The 21,598-nt window shown below is 41.5% G+C and overlaps 1 long non-coding RNA gene across 1 annotated transcript; it reads left to right on the forward strand.

Annotated features, from left to right (window-relative positions):
* The first annotated feature begins 4 nt into the window (after positions 1-4).
* On the forward strand, positions 5-21,591 carry LOC121136817. Its single transcript, XR_005873967.1, has 7 exons — positions 5-157; positions 774-859; positions 7,662-7,809; positions 11,930-11,982; positions 12,404-12,529; positions 19,221-19,289; positions 20,775-21,591. It is a non-coding gene; the product is annotated as an uncharacterized LOC121136817 (long non-coding RNA).
* Positions 21,592-21,598: the final 7 nt, after the last annotated feature.

Raw genomic sequence — 21,598 nt, forward strand, 5'->3', positions numbered from 1 at the left:
CGCCTAGCCCGCCGCAGGGCGCACACGAGCCACGCCCCCTAGAACCGCCCCCCTCATCACAGCCAATCACAGTCCACGTCCCTGCTTCCCGCGGGTCAGTAGCTGCCCGGGCGGTGCGCCAGCCCTCTGATGTGAGGGTCTCTCCGACACCCGACAGGTGGGAATCGTGTCTGGACCCTGTGGCGGGGATCCCACGTGCTACCCCCACTGCCTCCCGCCTCGGCTCGGTCACCTGCTTTTTCTAATATTGAGTCCGGAAGGCTCCCTTGAGCGAGATCCCCGGATGTGCACTTCCGCACCGTGAGCCTACCTAGTTTTCCCCGCTGGCCCTCTGGTGTCTAGTCGGTCCTCCTCCCGGGAGACCTTGTGACACAGGACTGCACACCTTTAACCTTGAGGCGGGAAAATGCAATGCCTTGGAAAGACTCAAGCCCGAGAGCTGAGCTTTGGTTTTGTTTATTTGGTTGATTTGGCTTTTTTGTTTTTTTGTTTTGTTTTGTTTTGTTTTGTTTTTCGAGACAGGGTTTCTCTGTGTTGTTTTGGAGGCTGTCCTGGAACTGGCTCTGTAGACCAGGGCTGACCTTGAACTCACAGAGATTCGCCTGCCTCTGCCTTCCTAGTGCTAGTATTAAAAGCGTGAGCCACCACCACCCGGCCGAGCTTTGTTTTTTGTTTGTTTGTTGTTGTTGTTTTATTACAGACCGAAAGAAAACGAGATGAACGAGCTGGTCAGCGAGAGGTTTGCTTTATTTCGTCACTATTTTTGTTTGCAGGATACAGAGAACAATTAACTACAGTATAGCCCTTGTGAAGGAAATCTCCCTGAAGGCCGGGGCCCTAAAATAGGCTCCAAGTTCCGGTAAGCATGCAGCTCACGAAATTCCCAGAGGTTGCTAAGGTAAAATCAGCTCGGCCCCACCCCCACACTGGGAGGTTTCTTAACCAGTCTCCCACCTCACTATTTGAAGAAAAATACCTTACCTAGACAGGCTAGTCTCCTCCCCAGCACTCCAGCTGCCTGCTTCCTGACTCTAGACTACAAAACCTGGCTCAGATCAGCGCACTCCTGCACCCCAGGGAACGATGACTCCCAGTCTTGAGATTCCACTCTCAGATTGAGGGCCATCTGAGTTTGCATCCTTTAATTCCTTCTACAAAATCAATTCTTACACACTGGTTAAAAGGAGAATGGAAAATCCAGACTCACTAAAGCAATCACAAACATTTCTTCACTAAAACAAAAAATAACAGGCAATAAAAACGGTCTGTTTCCAAGGGCGAAACATGATGGGACTGCCCAGTGCTTTCCTTCAACGCCCTCTGTATGAGTTTTTGCTAGATTCACAGGTTCTAATCTCTGTTCTAATCTCACGCCAGATAAAGCTATATTCGAGAGAACACCAAAATGCGGGAGTGGATCAATTTGCAAAAATGTAAGGTGTTGACATCTTTCACCGAGTCTTTTTCAGGGTGGTCTGAAGACTTCATTCTTTTTTACACTCCAGAGGCTGTATAATATGTGATGATATCATCATCAGTTTGTAGGCTAAAAGGACATATGCTTGTGTGTTAGTTTGAAATTTCTACTATCCGATAATATCGTAGTTCTAACCCACCAAAATCAAAAGGCCTCAATAACAAGGGCTCTGAGACTAAAATGTAAGAGAACTTTTGGTCTATCAAATATATAGTCACCTAAATTCCCACCATAATATCAGTTTCTCTTCACAACTACAGAAAGAAAGCTGGGGTAGTTTTTGGCTGCTTTGCATGTACATGCAGTGTTTCAGTAGAGAAAAGGGAAGAAAAATAAACCAACAAGCCATCACAGGCCTCACGTTGAGATGTTTATCCACTAAAGTTGGCTTTCTATCCTTTCCTTGAGGCTTGGGAACCTACGGAATCTATGTATCACTTTCCTTGCTATAGATGGAATAAGAAGTACTTCCAAACTGCTTTGCAATGAGTGTGGCTGTGGACCTAAAGTTTCTCTTGAATTGGATAGAAAGTGACTTCTTTTTTTTCTGAAAGAGGAAGAATTCTAACGATGATCCAAAATGACCCTTGTCCTTATATAATATCTATCCATTTTAAGGTAGCATGGAAGCTGTGAATTTGATAATATTCCTGTGATTGCATAACGTTTTGTGACAAAAATAATCTAGTTAATGCAAGCATAGGTCTTTCTTTGAACCTCCAGTTCCCAAATAATAACACCAATACTTCTTATTAATTATGAAAGCTTGGCCTTAGCCTAGGCTTGTTCCCAACTAGTTCTTATAACTTAAATTAATGCATTTATATTAATCTGCATTCTGCCACATGGCTCATTACCTCTCCTCCATATTCCATGTCCAACTCCCCCGTTGTCTTACAGTCTTAATCTGCCCAGCCTCAGAGTCTTTCCTAGCTCCTCTCTCTCCACTCTCCTCCACCTATCCTTTCCATTCATCTCTTTATTAAACCAATCAGAAGGCACCTTAGGCAGAGACACTTCTTCACAGTGTACAAAAAGATTATCCACACAACACATGTGCCCCTTGTAAGCAGACAATTTTCTTCCATGGTAGTAGTAAAGGAAGTCAAATTCATTTGATGGCTAAGAAGGCTTTGACTTTCTGCTGCCTATGAACCAAGGCATGTGGGTAGCCTGGGACAACAGAATCTGGCTCCTGGCTGACAGCAAGGAAGCAGGGATCTCAGTCCTACAATCACATGGACCTGAATTCTTCTAAGAACCTCAAAGGGTCAAGAGTAGTAGCACACATCTGTAATCCCGGCACTTGAAGCAAAAGTTTAAGCTAACCTGAACAATATAAGGAGTCCCGGGACAGATAGCTTACATAGTGAGACCCTGTCTCAAAAAAACTGCCACCACCACCATGTAACAACTCAAAGAGCCTGGAGTGGATTCTTCTTCAGAGCCTCCAGAGAAGAATGTGGCCTACAGCTGGGATTTGATGTGAAACCCCAGAGATCCTAACTAAGCCCATCTGCTTACACTCAACTGCTGTGAGCCTAGCTGTTGTAATTGTTTTCAGTTGCTACATTTGTACAAATTTGCAACAATAGAAAACTAAGGCAGAAGTAAATTTGCACATTTACACACACACACATATATATATATGAGAGTAGTAACTACTTGCAACCCCATTTAGCTTCTCAGATGGGATGAAAGTGGGCATCCTTAAAGCTGAGATAATAGTCACATAAGGCAAAATAAGCAATATGGAAACAGACAGCTCAATGGTCTTAGTACCTCCTGAATACTGTGGCGCCCTCACTCCTCTGTAGGAATAAAACATGCTCTCAACTCCAGAAAGCAAACCCACACTTACACACTTAGTCTCCCTTACTCACACAGTACCTGGAAACACTAATGTGCCTTTGCCTCTAAAGAATATATCTACTCTGAAAGTTTCATACATGTGAACTCCACTTCTGGCTTCTTTCACCTAACATAAGGACAATATGTTTTGTTTACACTGTAACATAAGTTGGGACTTATTTGTGTTTTATAGTTGAGACATGAACCACATTTGCTTTATATAGTCATCATTTGATGGATATTTGGTTTGTTTTCTTATTTTTGGCTGCTGTGAATTATAAACATTTGTGTGTGTTTAGATGTGTGTTTCCAAGGAAAGAACTGCTGCATCCGTCAGAAATTCTGTTTTGACTGAGGAAGGGCCAAACTGTTTTCCATTGAAACTGTACCATTTTACTTTATACAAGCAACATACAAAGCCTCTGATTTTTCTACACACTTTTCCATGTGTATTTTCCTTTCTACGGGGTTGCCTATATAGCTATATGTGATGTGGTATCTCATGGTTTTGGCTTTTAACCCCCCCCCAGAGACTGATAATGTTGAACATATTTTTATGTATTTATTGGTTGTATATCTTCATTGGAGAAATGTCCATTTAAGGTCTTTTCTCTTAAACTGTTTTTTTTTGTTATTGAATTACAAGAGTTCTTTATATATGCTGCATTTTATGCTCTCTCATGAACTACAGGTAAACAGGATATTGAAAAATGTTTTCCTCATTCATATGTAGGGCCATACATTTTGAAAGAAGTAGGATTATTTTATACACTTTTCTTGTTCTTGTTTATCTTGCTGTGGAGTACTATGTGGAGAACATCCCACATAATAAGATATACATCAAATTCCTTCTACATGGTAATATGTTGTGTGGGTGTACTATAATTTATTTAACCATTCTCTACTTGTGGCCTTATATACTGTTTCTAGTTTTTGTTCATTGTTAACAGTACTATAATTAAATCACTGCACAATAAATGTTTACATATGCTTTATTTCATTTATTCCATGAATGGAATTGCCTGGTTGAAGAATACGTGTTTAAATTTTTTAATAGGTTACATTTTCACTAGCAAATATAAGAGTATTTGTTTTTACTACATTCCTGATTACAGGGGTAGTCATGAGAGCTGTTGAGAAGCAGTGTTGTTGTTTGCAATAGTTTTAGGAATTCTTTGAGAATTTCATACAATATATTTGAACATTTTTCATCACCCTGTACTTCAACTCCATTCATTACTGCCCTCTACACCTTCCTATCCCTTCCTACCCAACTTTGAGATTACTTCTAAAGGCAGATTTTTTTTCCAGTTGGTAGCAGGAAAGGTATCACAAAGCTTATAAAACACAATTAAAATGTCCAAGAATGGTTAATAAAACCATACAAAGGAAGATTGCTAAGAGAGTTCTGCCTCAGCAGATATCAAAACAAAATTTAAAAGCTTTGTAATCAAATCAATTTGACAATATTTACAGAGTAGACAGATATAAAAATGAAACAAAACAGGGAACTTAAAAATTGGTCCCTATGTCTATGAGAATTTATTTTGTTCAATTAAATAAAAATAATGATAATTTAATAAATAACAGAAAACTATCTACTCATGTTTGAAGCACTCTTTTTTGTTATACTCTTGGAACTTGAATCCACAGCCTTGTGTATGGTAGGCAAACACCCTGCCACTGAGATATATCCCAGCAAATTTAAAACAATATTATGGGACATATAAAAACAAATGACTGAAATATAAATGACTTACAAGTACATAACATACAAAATCTGGAAGATGACGTGAGTACTTTAGGTAACAAGGGCAAACCTTTACTAAGAAAGAAAACTCATTAATATAAGATACGGCAAAGGAGAATGAGTAAATGAACATCTTTACTAACTCGAGTTTACTGAAAAAGTGACTGAACTGACACCAGAAACCTGGTGTTGGTGTCTCCTGTTTATCTAGCACAGAAACTAACAACTTGAAGAAACTTAATGAACCCGAGAGGATGAATAGCCCTCTGCTGATCTTGATTCTAATGCTTTCTGTGTGACTCATAGCAAACCTTAAAGGCAACTAAATGAACAAGCAGTGACCTAAAAAGTGTGGACAAGTCAAACATTTTTAACACTTGGTCTAGTGTAGGCTGGAAAGGCATATTCTGTGTTGTCATTTCCGGGATCCCACGGCCACCCACGTGGCCATCAGCATTCAGGCAAAATGCCTAGTCATACCAGAGCCTTGCTTGCGGGCTCAGCAAGGTTGCATAATCCATGGGTATTGGTGGTGTGGCCATGTAAAACCCATGCGCATGCACTAAGTGACCTTTAAAAGCCACACCAGACTCTCCTCTCTGTGTGTTTTTCTCCCCCCCTCCCTTGTGCCCCCACCCCCCCATTTCTTTCAGACTGGCCTGTGCACACCCTCTCCCTACTCTTTATTAATAAAACTCTTAACGTGGGTTTTGTTGTATATCTTGTGGTCTGTTCTCATGCACAGTAAATAACATGTGTCACACAGAATTTTATTCTTTGTATTTATTGAATGATTTGTTACAGTACTGGGGAATAAGCCCAGGGCCTTACACATATTACATGTATGTTCTACCACTGAGCCACATCCCTAGCCCATGGGACTTTAAAACAAAAGGAAGAACTAAGATCCGCTTGTTCATTCCATGGCCTCCAAAGGAAGATAGAAGGAACAGAGAAGGGAAATGAGGTGTGATAAAACTTGAAAAATGTTTTGGGCCCAGTTTAAAATGTGCTTTACAATATGAACAATAGAATTAGGTAAAAATATGATCATAGCCTGATCATTTTGAAAAGCTTATTAAACTTGAAGTCATGAAATGTATGTAAATCATCTTACCAGGCTCACCAAGAGAGAAACAAAAAAAAAAGTGTATAGTTGTACACACATAAACTCTAATGCCGTTCCACATCATGCAGCCCCTATGTTCCCCTAATTTATTTATTTATTTATTTATTTATTTATTTATTTATTGGTTTTGCGAGGCAGGGTTTCTCTGTATTGTTTTGGAGGCTGTCGGTCCAGCCTGGCCTCGAACTCACAGAGATCTGCCTACCTATGCCTCCCGAATGCTGGGATTAAAGGCGTGCGCCACCACCGCCCGGCGTTCTCCTAATTTATATCTCTTCACTTCAATATGTAGTTTCTTTTTCCCCTGTATGGATTCTAGACCCATAGTTTCATCTAACCATGGGTTTTAAATATTCATAAAAATCACATCTGTATTGAATATGTACAAACTCTCTTCATTTTCCCTAAACATCATAGGGAAACAGCTATCTACATAGCATTACATTGTATTGAATACTGTAAATATTCCAGAGGTGACTTAAAGCATATAAGAGGATGTGCACTAGCCCATCTATAAGCATCATAATGTTGGGACCAATTCCTCATACGTATGGAGGGAAAATGGCTCCATACATCAATGTAGTTCTGGAAAACAATGCATTGAATGCCTTCAAATTCATTCACTGGATATTAGATTTTTACTACAGTTCTGTAAGTACGATAGCTAAAACCACACACCCTCCCCAGTTTAAAGCTGGGACCACAAAGAATATCAGTCTTCCTTATCGATCTATTCCTTCAACGTGTTTTTTGAGAACCCATTGTTTAAGGCATTGTGTTTAGTTTTATAAGACAGTCTATAGGCAGAGGATTCATATCAGAAATCAGTTGTGAATCAGTTACCCAAGTCCCACTGTAGGTTGTGCCCCTGAGATGTTCCTAAATTTGTGATGGCTTTCACAAACAGAAGTACGTTGTGTCCTGACAGTAATTGTGGACTAAAAGACTATATGTGGCAGCAAAATGCTTATTCAGCTCTTAAGTGAGTCTCCGCCCCTTTCCTTGAATACTTGACCCAGAATTTTGTATGTTGTCAACATGTTGAGCTGTATCATGTTGCATCCTAACAAAAGGGCTGCCTATTAATCTGCTGCTCATTCTGTGTGGGCTGGGAATGTGTTACCAAGCAGGAGAGGCATTGTCACACCTATAGGGAGTTATGGGAAAGTACTCTGGAGCATGTCCAGTGCATTCTTTGTAGTGCCATTCCCCTACTCCACTCTGGCTCTGCCTAACTTCTTCCACCTTTTGATTTCTAAATTAGAATACAACCACCATTTGCCAGTCTCAAAAAGTTCCACCATGTGCGCAGCATCCAGAGGGATCTTCTTAAAGCCTAAATAAACTGTATCATTCTTTTGTTTAGGTATCCCCAATGCAGTCCCATAAAATTTAGAAGTAAATCCTAAATTTTTACTACAGTCAGTGTTTTAGCCTTTTTTTTTCTGTTTCAGGAACCAAATATCACAAATGGAGTAATTCATCAGAAAAAAAAAAGGTTTATTTTGTTCATAGTTCTGGGAGTCCAAGTGCATGGTACAGGTGTCAGCTTAGCTTCTGCTGAGATCCTCCCTGCTGGCTTGGGGACTCTACACTTCTGAGGTAATGTGGGGTATCAGACTGTTCTAGGGACACACACAAATACCAGAACCAAACATTTTTTTAAAAAAAATTATAATACCATTCTTGAGAGAACCTTTCAACTCAATCCATTACTCCATGACTAGATATGCCCACTCTGCAGAGCAGAGTATTCATTACTTAATTACATTTCAAAGATCCATGTTACCCTGCCTCTTCACAGCTCACAACAGGGAATTTCAAGTGAGTTTTGGCAGATAAATTAAGTCACAGTGGCCCATAAGGCCCTGCCTTGATCCATTCTCCCCCACTAGTATGTATCTATATCTAGGTAAGTAGGTAGGTAGGTAGATAGGTAGTTAGGTAGAGAGAGGGAGAAAGAGAGAGAGAGAAGGAGAAAGAGAGAGGGGGGAGAGAGAGAGAGAGAGAGAGAGAGAGAGAGAGAGAGAGAGAGAGAGAGAGAGAGAGAGAGAGAGAGAGAGAGAGAGAGAGAGAGAGAGAGAGAGACTGATTTTTTAAACTCTTCATCTTCCTGTTCTGGAAAAGTCACATAGACTTCATCTTTCTCCAGATCCTCTGAGAGTGCTCCCCCATGAGGACATTTGCACTTGCTGCTGTCTGCAGCCACAACAAGCTCTTCCTATACACTCACCATGACTACTTTCCAGTTATTTTTGTTGTGCCCCAATTCTGAACCCCGAAATCACCAAGAGACCCATTCTGATGCAAAAGCAAAGAGTCTTTTATTGTTTAGCAAGTTAACTGTCTTAACTCAAGTACTTATGCATTCGCCACAGCGGGTGGGGTGAGAAGAACCCAGAGAAACCATGAGGCAGGGGAATTTGTTGAGAGTGTAAAAGGGGAGTGTCTAGGGGTATGCAACAGTCTCAGGATTGGTGCACTTCTGGGCCTGAGCAACCTGTCCTGTGTTGATTGGTCAACCAGTTGCTATGGCCTATAGGCCCTCCCAGGGCGGTTGCTATGCTTGTAAAGTTAAGGTTCCTCTGGTTTTACCATAAAGCATGTCCAGAGCCTGCCAGCTAAGTTCTGATTGGTTACTTGCCACATGGAGGGTATCTGACTTCCTAGTTGCTAGGCGGTCAGGCAAGCACATGTTGCTGAGTCCTTTCTGCAGCCTGTCATGGTTGCTAAAGGGTCTGGTTCTTTCAATTTTATTTTATCTTTTTTAAAAATTTATGTGTATGGGTGTTTGACCTGCATATATGTCTATGCACCATGTGCACACAGTACCTCAGTGGTCAGAAAAGGGCATCCGGTCCCTGGGATTGGAAGTTACAGTTGGTTGTTGCCACCATATGGGTGCTGGGAACTGAGCCCTGGTCTTCTGGGTGAGCAGCCCTTGCTCTTTACAGCTGAGCCATCTTTCCAGCCCCCATGTCTAGTTAATACTTGGTCCTGTTTAAAGTAGCACACAAACACATCCCAGACACTTTTTGTTTTAATACTCTACTTTATTCATTTTCTCCCAACTCACCACTCATGTCCACGTGCTTTATTGCATGATGCTTGCATGTTTACTTTCCATGTTCCTCCAGTGAACACTGAAATAAGAGCCCCATGAAAGCATTAACTCTGCTTTGGCTTGCTGTTCTAGAATGATGCTTAGCAATGTGCTCACGCATTCAATTTGTATTTATTGAATAAATGAGTGGCTATGACGTCAGTTTCTCCCTGGCTCCTTGGGCACTTGCTCTGTTCTCTACTTTGGAACTATGGGTTTACTTCTATTGTATTCTCACATTTTATTATAACTTTTGTGTTTTAGCCCTCATCCACCTATAAAGTCCCCAGTCTTTCCCATTTCCACATCCACTGACACCCCAACAAGTTTGGCGAATGCCAGAGACCTGCTTCAGCAGGGTGTTCAGGTCCCAAAGAGGATGTGTGGAGTCACCGGGTGGGCTAAAGGACACAGGACACGGTTGATGTGATCTGAGGATGGAATCAGGATGGCTGCCCGCAACATTTTATTAAGAAAAGATTATACCTTTTATACTATAGAGTTACACATAGGATTAAACTGGATACAAGGGACTTGTGAGCAGGGATGTGGCTTGGGATAAGGAGCTGAGGAAGCTAGCCAGCCTGGACCTCCACAATAGGCACTAGCCATATGTTAATGAAAGGGTCATAGATTCTTGCTAGAGATAAGAAGAATGACTGCTTTGTCAAGCAGGAACTTTCCTCAAGCCCCCAAGGTAATGGAGACCCTTGTCCAAATGCCTAACCTTGGGAAAGGACTTCTTCTGAGCACACTATACTACATTTTTTTTTCTTTAGAGACAGGGTTTCTCTGTAGCTTTGGAGCCTGTCCTGGAACTCACTCTGTAAACCAGGCTAGCCTCACATTCACAGAGCTCCACATCTGCCTCCCTTAAAGGCATGTGCCACCACTGCCAGGTTGTACTACAATTTCTTAGTCTTCCTATATGGGCCTGTTTCCCTCATAACGCTACCAAAAAGGAAGGTCCTAATGTCTTACTGTTTCCCCATTATACCATACCGTTTTGATTTCTCTGTATTTATATTTTTGGTTGTGAATCTAGCCTTTAAAGGCTGAGCCATTTCTCCAGCCCAGATTTCTCCGTATTTGTTAACTGCACCCTTGCCTTTAATGGTCTCAGGGTCTGGGAACTGTAGGCATTTCATCCTTGGGATCAGGTGTCTAGTTAATCTTTAACATTCCTGTTCTTGGTATAATTAGGAGTGCACAATGGAATTCCTGATTCTGTGGTGGCAGGGAATTTTCTTCCAAAGAATTATTTTATTTAGAGAAGCTACCATTGTATACATTTTAATCATTTACCAAAGCCCATATAAATCTCCCAAAAGGAAGGGTGTTAATAGTGAGGATCGTTAAAAGTAAAAGGATAAAGATATGGAGAAGTGTGGTCTGCAGTGTTGAAATGCTGGACCGCAGTCAAGCAGCAATGGTCACCCTGCAGTCCACACCAGGTAAAAATGAGTAGATGGCCAATGGCAAAAGAAACAAAATGGTCCAGCCATGATGGGGATTCTATAGTAAACGGATATGAGGCTTTTATTAATCCCTCTTTTGGGAAGCTATGTTCATACTGAATTTTGGCATTTTTTTTAGAATAGACCACAGAAAAATCTATCTCCATTCCATCCACTATTCCCCAAATTCCCTTTCCTAAAAACTGAGCTTTCTTGGAACTCCAAAAGCCATATAGGTAGCAAGCTTACTTGAAGTTTAAAAACAGGCTGGCATGTAGCAATTCCAATCTAAGGGCTTTATCATAAACAGTGTTAACCTCTGTGATTCAGTAAGAAAATGGAATTTATATTCTTAGGAACACTGCTTTTACTGGCTATCCAGATGGATAGTGTGAATCATACAGACTATACACACTAATTTGGGGAGATGTATTTTAGCCAAAGATAATCTGATGAAGAGACTCTTAACTCTAAGTTCTTGCTCAGTAGGTCAAGTAGGCTATATGCCTTTGAGTAAGTGGCTGTATCTTGCAACCTCAATTCCTCTAACATGAGAGTTGCAGCCGATGATTTCTAGCTGTAAAGTTCCCTGCTATTGAAATTGACTCAGCTGGGAGACTCTGCCCCAGTGGCAGGAATACACTGAGTCCTGGAAAAGGAATATATCATCTCGACACCGATGACATGGTATGATGACAGAGACTGACACATTTGTAGGCATTTGTATCCCCATTCCTACCAACACAGCTGCCTTCCTCACACATGGATCAAGCACCTAGGCTCCCATCACCATGGATGAGAAGAGGGGAGGAGTAGGGCACACTGCTAGCAAGGTTTGAAAGGTATGAGAAGAGCACAATCAGGAGAGGGCCAACTTGCCACACTTCACCGGCTGTCTTAGCCCTACTGCTGGGCTTTCTCTGAAAATTAGCACTGATCTGACCCAGAATTCTTGGTGTGTTTTTTGGAAGCTCCCAGGGATGGGACAGTCAATCCATTGCAAAATGGCAGGCTTGGACACATCACCTTTGACTCAGCTGAGGCAGCCTCTCCATGTCCTCACATTAGAAAGACTTCCATATAGAACAGGTTTCAGATGGGATCCATACTGACAGGACTATGGAAATATTTTATATGCTGATAGTCTGTTTCTTTTTAAAAGACTGTACCAAGCCTTTGTAAGAAGATGTGTTAAGTCCTGTTTTCTACGACAAGGTAAGTGAGCTCTTTTGACAATCTCTAAACTCAGCATTCATAGTCCCATGAGAATGAGTCACAAGAAATCCAGAATGAACCAAAACAAGGGCGTGTTGATTTTTCCCATCAGATAGTCATCTTGGAGAACTAATGGACTAAAAGAACAGATCTTCCAAGTGCATTGACATCCCCAATGCCATGGAGCTGTCTCTGCTCTGCCATTCTCCTCTTTCGCTCTAACAGTAAATGAGCACACCAAACACACCAGCACACCCTATTATTTTCTTCTCTCACTTATAGGTTCTTCACGTGTTTCTGTGGAAGACTATCTCATGTAAAATCCTCCCAGAGATAAGAGACTAACAAGGGCACACTCTCCCTGAACCTCAGTCTGAATATTGATCCCAGACCTGAAAATTTCTCATTGTGTATTTTCTAGGTGCTGATGAGTGATCTTGGCTAGAGTTTCAATAGAGCATGGATATCTTTAAGAGTGAGGGAGACATTTAAGTATTGTGTTTACTTGCTCCACATGTCATATCAGGCCCTTGTTACATCCTGTCAGGTAAATAATTTCTAGTCCCTATATGCATGAATTCCTATGCCACAAGTTGTGATTATTACTGTCGGTGTTATAGTATAAATTAATTATTATTTTATTGAGAAAAGGTCTTGCATAGATCAAGCTAGCCTCAAAATCACCATCTACCTGCCTCAACTTCCAGAGTGTTGGGAGTACAGGTGTACTACTATGCTCAGCTGAGCTGGTTTTTCTGTGATTAAGAACCAGCTGTATTCTTTATCTTCTCCCATGTTTACTCTGGTATTTTGAGCATAGGAGTTATCTAATAAGTATTTTGGCAGACAAACTTCCAAATCCTCATGGGTTGGCTTCAGTCTTTATTAATACTCTTTTGAAAATCAGTTGTAGATTTATAATGTCTAACCAATACTTGAGTGAAGCACTCCGTGCCCACAGTCACCCTGGTTATTTGTTTCAGTGTTAAAGTATTTAGATGAAACCAACTTTATGCATCCACGGGTGAAAGAACTCATCTTTGTCTTAGAACATGGAGATCCTGTATCTTCACTCATACATTTCTGACAACATAGACCATTCTGTATTTTAACCCTGTCTTCTCTCACTATATTCTAGGATTCTAGGGCAGAAGCTCTTCATGCTTGGAAACATACAAAAGGATCTACGTGGGGGCTGGAATGTGGCTCATGGTAGTGTACTTGATGCTGTGTGCAATCTATTAGGTTGGGTCTCTAGACTGGGGGTGAGGAGAAAGGATGCACAGACCTAGGATGTGATTGGTGCTTCTCTCAGACCATTGGACTTCAATTCTGTATCCTGCCAAGTAGTTTTCATTTCTTTCCCTTTCTCTCTTCTTCTCTCTCCCACCACTCATTTTCTTTTTTACTTCAGTGTTGTGATTCAAACCCTATGTTTGGCAAGCACTCTCCCACCAAGCTGCATGGCCAGCTACTGGCAAGGGATAGTTGGATGTGACTGAGTCATGAAGTCGAGAATTTTACATTAGAGGGAGAGAAATGCATGGAAGCATAAGTAACTGGCTAATCCGTCTCTTACCATTGCCTTCTCGGAGACATAGTCATGTGGCTTACAACAAAGAGCTTAATGATAAGCAACCACCAGGAAGAATGGGTTCGGAACCCAGACACCGCTGTAGCACTCGGCAGCCTTGGGTTAAGGTCCACTAGTACTCTCTCCTAAAGATTCAGTTTTCTCTGGTGCAAAGTATTTACTTCTTAAGGAAGCACAGGGAACAAAATAAGGACCATCCATCTTAATGCTCTACACAGAGCCTTACATACACACAAAAATTAATCTTAAACATGTGATCTTCTATTACCTAATACCATAATGGGTCAACCTACAAGTACTTCGGATAAATTTGAGAATCAATTAGTAGCTGTTATGATTCTGCATGAGGGGGACCTTGGTGGGTTGGGTTCAAACCATGGTGAGAGACAGTCATGCAGACAGAACTCATGTGAAGAGTTTATGGGGGGGGTGAGGGGAGAGAGAGAGGGAGCACAGAGCAGCCTCCTAAGAAGAGGGAGAGAGAGACAGAGGTGCAGAGAGCTGGGGCGGGGGAGAAATAGGAGGGAGGAAGAAGAGGAAGAATAAGCAGAGATAAGCCCCCCCTTTTTTTTTTGGTTTTTTTTCAAGACAGGGTTTCTCTGTATTGTTTTGGACCCTGTCTTGGAACTCGATAGGTAGACCAGGCTGGTTGGTCTCGGACTCACAGAGATCTGCCTGCCTCTGCCTCCTGAGTGCTGGGATTAAGGGCGTGCACCACCAATCACCAATGCCCGGCTTCAGAGTTCAGCCCTTTTAAAAAGGGTGTAGCTATAGCAGCTAGCTGAAGATGTTGTCAGGACTCTGAGTCATTCAGAGTACAACCTGACTACTGGCAAGGGAGGATGCCAGGGGTGGACCAGATATGCCTGGATGCTAACAGTAGTTCTTTCAATGTTAGTGCAGACAACAGGTGTTGGGAATAAGGCTTGCGGTAGGACCACAGTGTATCCATAGTGGGAGACAAACATGCCATCAGGCAGAACTTACATGGGAAGGAAGTTTTATTGGGAAGGGAAGGGAGTGTAAGAAGGGAGAGAAGAAAGAGAGAGAGACAGAGAGAAAAGAGAGGGGGGAGAGACAGAACAGACCGGGATCTGTCTGCCTCCTCAGAGAGATGTCAGAAAGAGGTGGGCGGAGTTTGCCTCTTAAAGGAACCTTTGCACCCGCATGCAAACTATGTAGTCATGTTACAGCCATAGGACCTTGGGCTGGCCAGGGTACTGCTGAGTGCATCCTGACAGGTAAACAGGGTCAGAACAGCATAATGCCTGAATTCTAACAACAGGAATAGAGTGAATTTTCACCTACCTTTTGTTCTGTTTATTCTTGAAGAGGCTGGAGTACATTCATAAGCAGAGGAGAAGGGAGCAGCCGGAATTCAGATGTCTTTTCTTTTTTGAGTAGCAAATTTAACAACTTTATTAAAGTATAATTTTCAGTTAATAAAATCACCCAAGTTTAGATGGATAGCTCAATAAGTTTTTTTTTTTGTTTGTCTGTTTGTTTTGTTTTTTGGTTTTTACGAGACAGGGTTTCTCTGTATTGTTTTGGAGGCTTTCGGACCAGCCCCGCCTCGAACACACAGAGATCCGCCTGCCTCTGCCTCCCGAGTGCTGGGATTAAAGGCGCGCACCACCACCGTCTGGCGCTCAATAAGTTTTGACAAATATATAGAAGTTTACTGAATTCACTGGGAGATCCTAATATTTTTGAAATAATCTACGACGAAAAATGGAAGTTTCCCTCCTCCTCCTAGAAGGAGGTAAGGCAGATGAAAGCAGCTCTAACAAACTGGAGTTGTCCACAGGATTGCAAGCAGTGCTAATGAACCATGGGTGCACACTGGGTATAGAGGCAGTGAAACCACGAAGCCAGAGTCGTGTGGAAGCAGGAAATACTGGCGATGTTAATAGGTCTTAGGGTGGGTGGCATGGGAGTGTTTTAGAGCTGAGCTGTTCCAGTAGTTTCTAGCCAGCTGCATATAACGTACTGCCCGCCTGTGCTGAGGACACAAGGTTCAGGCTTGCTCATAGGAACTGGCCACTGAGGGAGACAGGAAGGCAAAGTGCAGGGTGCTAAGAGCCTGCAGACCCCATTGGGACAACTGAACAGCTCCCCCCCATTCGAATTAAGTTAGATCACAGTCCGCAGATCCTCACTGGGAGAGGAGGTTTGAAAGGGTTAAGTAGGCCAGCACTTTGGGGACGAAACACAGACAGCAAATGTATTTTGGTAAAATGCATCACAAAAATCATTTTTTTCTTCTAAGAAAAGATGACTGACATTAATTTTACATGGTGTGTTACGTTAATTTGCTGAAGTCAAATGTTGCGTTTAGTAGTAGAATGCTACCGTCTTAGTCATAATTTTGTATTTAATTTGTTTCTCTGTGTTTTTTAGTTACTAACTCTTGGAGAATTTCAGACATTCTGTTTTCATTATATTCATCATCTCCCCTAACTCCATCCAGATCTCCTCCTCATCTCAAAGCCACCTAACTTTGAGTCCTCATTTTTTTAATGCATCCAGTACAACTTATGAGTGCTGGCTGTATACTCTGGGATGTGTACCCCTCCACTGGAGCCTGTTCAGTCTACAAGGAAACTAATTGGAAAACTAATTTCTTGTCCAAGCAGCTTCCAGTTACCAATCGATTATTAGCTAGAAATATGACTTTGTGAAAAAAATTATTTTGAAAGTGGGGGGAGGGGACAGTTTACCCGGTGAGTGCTAAAAAATTGTAGGCGGATAAAGTGTAAGGGAATAGGATTTGTTGGGGAAGAGGATGGGAGAGGTGGTTAAATATAAACCTGGCTTAGTTTCCTGAGCTTTCATCTTGTTGAATGATAACTTCATAGAGCAAACACTGGGTTTGGGAAGCCAGCATATATTTGCATTTCAACATCTGGGTTTATAGTCCGAGTGACCTCAAACTGGGAGAAACTGTTTATCTAGAATCTGTGTCAAGTGTGTGACAACACACTACAAAGCAGTACAAAGAGAAACCTGTGTAATTAATAAAACCAGGCCTTAAGAGTTAGAAATTTGTGTGGCTGAGCATAGAGCTTGATGCAGAGTATTTGCCCAACATTAGAGGTTTTCAAATAAATTTGTGAGTACCGAAGGTTTTGCCAGAACAACTCTTTGTGGTATCCTTTCTTGATCTTATTTACAATAGATATTTCTTTAACCAAGTCGAAAGACTCTGTGTATGTTATATTGGTTTTCAGAAGAGTTGATTCTCTGATATGATTAGTGTGTACTAGATGAAGAATCAGAATACACGGATGCATACAATGAGTGGATATTGATGTCCCCACCACAGGTTGTGGATAGAGTGTAAGGGAATTGAGTGTGAAAGATTATTCTATTGACAAAATAGAATGATAATCTTTTCTAAAGTAACAGGAAGGAAGTTAGATGAATGAAAACAATTTTATAAAATCCCATATTTCCCATTATTTTCCCAAAGCATCTGACTTCCCATGGCACTTGCTTCTATTAGAATGAGATGAGAGAGGATACCTGCAGAAATGCAGTCTTGATTTTATTGCCGCCAAATGGCCATTAAATCCCTGCCTGGAGAAATACTCGTGACTGGAGCATGCATATGAATATGGGCCCTCTTTAGATCCATGCACACAGTGCACGCGACACTGGCCTCAGGAGCCTTGTTTCCCCAATCTTCTGGCATTTTACTTTTAGTTGAGTGTTGGCTCCCAATTCATTTCTTTCTTTTTTGGTTTTCCAAGACAGGGTTTCTCTGTGGCTTTGGAGGCTGCCCTGGAACTAGCTCTTGTAGACCAGGCTGGACTCGAACTCACAGAGATCCGCCTGCCTCTGCCTCCCCAGTGCTGGGATTAAAGGCGTGTGCCACCACCGTCGGGCTCCCAATTCATTTCTAATTTAGCGTGCTAGCTCAATTATCCAACTACAGGATAGGGAGCATTCTTTATAATACTCAGAAATATCAGACCATATTATCACCACCAGTCAATAGTGTATAATGTTCTAGTCTATCTGGTGTATTGAAAAAAATATGGGATCTTCACAATGCATAGTATAATCTATTGTGCTGACTAATTTTTCTAGTTTATCTTTGGTTAATGCCCCCACCTCTAGTTTTTCAAGACGAGAGTTTCTCTGAGTAGTCCTGACTCTCCTGCAACTTCCTCTGTTAACCAGGCTGTCCTCAAACTCAGAGAGCTTCCTGTCTCCGTCTTCCAAGTGTTGTGATTAAAGGCATGTACCACCACTTGGCTTTTTTCCTCTCGTTACAAGCAATTTTTCTTGAAATAAGCTTTTTACTTAGTTTCTGTGGTGGTTTAAATGGGAATGACCCCCATAGACTTATACATTTGAATGCTTGGGCACCAGGGAGGGGTACTATTAGTGGGTGTGGCCTTATTGGAGCATAGGCTTGACTGGGGGTGGGCTCTGAGGTTTCAAATGCTCAAGCCTGTCCGAATGTCTCTCTCTTCATGTTGTTTGCTGATCCAGACGTGGAACTTTCAGCTGTTTCTCCAGCACCATGTCAACTTTCATGTTGTCATACTTCCTGCTGTGATAATAATGGATTAAACCCCTGAATGTCAGCAAGCCCCAATTAAATGCTTTCTTTTCATAAGAGTTGCCTTGGTCAAGGCATCTCTTCACACCAAAAGAACACTAAGACAATTCCACTTAGATTTTCCAATTTTCTATAATTTTTCTGCATCTCATATAAGAAGGTCCGAGGGCTCAGTATATAAACAAATATTAACTGTTCCTATTCTTGAGAAAAACATAATCTGATCACTGATATCTACTAAAGAAGTTCAAGCATTACATTCAGTCACTGGTTTAGCCTCAGGAATCAAGGCTTACCCTCTGTGAAAATCCTGGAACTCTGTATATGCAGATAAATACCAACTCCTGAGAAAAGGAAGGTAGAAAACAGAGCAGCAATTAAAAGCAATGTGTACTTGAGGCAGGCCAGTTTGAGGTCAACTTGGTCTAGAAACAAACAGAATACTAAGTGAGTCAGTGATATCACAAGTCTCTGTTAAAGCAAACATATGAACAAAGATTGGGAGCAGTGGTGACGGGCTCCCAACAGAGGGAGAGTAAGTCCTTAGGGGAAGGCATTGAAAACAGGCACACCAGGGACGATCACCGAATTCCATGCCAGTAAAAAATAAACAAGGGTCTGGACCTACTGAGCATCATTCCTAAAACACAAAGAAGCTTTCCTTTAATATAAACATACAGAGGAATTGATGGCAGTTTAAATAGGGACCAGAGACAAAGCTTTTACATAAATACTTTAAAGTCTTGTTACTGTCCAACTATACCCTGTGCTTTTCCTATCAATCATTTTATTTTCGCATATGGCAAACATTTCCCCTTGAGTTGTTATATTGGTCCTCATCACAAAAGATGATACTTGTTTAATTTTTGTTATGAAAGGTAGCATGGTATTTCTTTTGGTACTTGAAATTCTTCTGAAGAAGTAGTCCAACATTTACTGAGGATTTTCGTATTTGAGATGCGCTCAACTATTCTTCTCCAACTTTCAATTAGAGTGACTAATAATGCCTAGGATTTTAATTGTTGGTTTCTCTTTGGAAATCATAATTCCTTTGTGACTCACTTCTCTCTTTAGCGACCAGTTACGAGATAACAATCAGTGCGCTGTGTTGTGTCAGAGGAGGACAGACCAGGTACCGAAGCTGTAAGTTCAGCTAAACTTCCTCAAAGGGAGGGACAAAAAGTGGAACTGTATTTTATTTCAAAGTCACTTATAGCCCTAACATTTTGCTGATACTTAAACTTTTTTTTCACATTAATATCTACCTGTTTAAGGGTGTGGCTTACTCACATTATAACTTCCATTTGGGTTGTTTGAGTATATATCTGAAACTAGCATGTACGAGTTTTGAACAATTTACTTTTCCTTTGGAGTCTTATCTAATAGACAAGCTAACAAAGCTAAGTGTTTCACTACCTTGTCATTTATTCCCCTTCTTATGTTGCCACATAATATTTATTACCCCAATTATACTTCAGTAGATTTCAGATCAAGAGAAATCCTAGCCAGGTGTGGTGGCACAAGCCTTTAATTCCAGCAAGGTGGGTGGATCTCTGTGAGTTCAAGGGTAGCCTTGTCTAGTGAGTTCCAAACCAGCCAGGGCTACATAGTGAGACCCAGAAGAGAGAGAAGGGAGTGCTGAGACCATCTAATTCTATAGTAGAGATACACAGGACTAGCTTTATAATGCATGGGGCTTATTAAAAATATAAATGTCAGACTTTTTATCTTAAAATTAAAGGTGTCGAAAGCATGACAGCTGAGCAGCCACCTCAGTCCAGGCCCTGAACATAGGGCCTTTTGCAGATGAATCAAAAGCAAATCCACCAGTTGGAAAAAAGAAATTAAAAAAAAAAACTTCAGATTCTCAGTTTCTGTTAACAAAATGAAAATCTTAGTGAAATTTTGGGAGGACTGTAAAATGAATCATGAAACAAAAGTCACAACAGAAATATAAATACTTCCAGAAAGTCACTACTCTATGGGTGTTGAAAGCTCTCACACATATCTACAGGGATCACTAGAAGATGCAATAGGTAACTGGTAGTTTCTAAAGAAACCCTCAGTGAACAATGCCCTCTGGTATGCATACCCATATGGCTCCTCCTACACCAAATCTTGGCTCACCAATTCTTCACTTACTTCACCTGTAGAATGTGGCAGGAGTGAGGCTATGCCTCTGCTCTGAGCCTAGACTTTAAAAAGCATGAGGATCTCTTCTTCCTGGCATTTGAGCATTTGCCTAGAACACCCTAACCATCATATAAAAAGCCAACTACTCACTGGGGACATTGAGTGGAAGACCACATGATGGGGATGTCTTCTGTACATATGCTTTTCTTATTGGTTGATGAATAAAACACTGTTGGTCAATAGGGCAGCAAGATAGGTGGGACTGGGAGAGGAGGAGAATTCTGGGAAATGTAGGCAGAGGAGACAGAATCACCGTGTAGGCTGCCAGAGGAGTAACATCATGCTGGGCATTACTGGGTAAGCCACAGTCTCGTAGCAATACATAGATTGATAGAAATTTGTAGTAATTCAGACAGAGCTAGCCAACAGGAAGCCCTAACCAATGGCCAATAGTATTATAATTAATATAGCACCTGTGTGCTTCTTTTGGGTAAGGTGGCTGTGGAACTGGACAGGAAATTCCGTAACAACCACACACAGAAGCCAAGTATTGGAGACTGGAACTGAAACACATCAAAAGACAGAAAGGACCACCCCCTCCACTGCTCCAGTTTCTGTACTCATGTAAATCCCCTTAGGAGTCCAGTTGAGAGGCCAGGGCTTCATTCTAACTACATGAGTGACACCAAATGAAGCCAGCAATGAAACTGTCCAACTGAGCCCAGTGACCCCACAGCATCATGAAAGAGAATAAATCGGATGCTTTGCCATTAATATTTTAATCTAGACAAATTGTATTTGTGGTGTATAATGTACATGCACACTATAAAATCAGTCATCTATCTTATCTATTACCTCATGTATATTTAGCACAACTCTTGCTTATGCTTTGGGGTGGTTTATTTCACAAAACCAAACAATTTTGACTGTCTGAATGACTCTCCTATCCGTATGGAGTGCCCAATCCCAAGTGACTTTGTAGATGTTAAAAGGCTCCACTGACTGGCTAGCAGTGTAGCACCACCAGATTTCAAGTTTTCAGAGAAAAGCATGCCAACTGAAGCTGCCGAGCGAGGGAAGGCAAGAAAGAAGGCACAGAAAGAACTCTTAACCCACTTGCCAATTTGGCCCGGAGCAGCTCTAACAGGAACTGCTTCACTTGTGCCAACAGCCCCGGTGTTCTTCTTTACAGGTAAGTGCCTTCCCTGAGGTGAACCCAAGTTTTGAAACAGTGAGTTACACAGTGCCAACCTTTCCATCAAGCCAAGACACATGACTAGTTCTCCCAAGGTTATTTGGGTTTTAATTTCTGATGGCTG

Source organism: Mesocricetus auratus, unplaced genomic scaffold (genome assembly GCF_017639785.1).
Source record: "Mesocricetus auratus isolate SY011 unplaced genomic scaffold, BCM_Maur_2.0 Super-Scaffold_100676, whole genome shotgun sequence".
Lineage (NCBI taxonomy): Eukaryota > Metazoa > Chordata > Mammalia > Rodentia > Cricetidae > Mesocricetus > Mesocricetus auratus.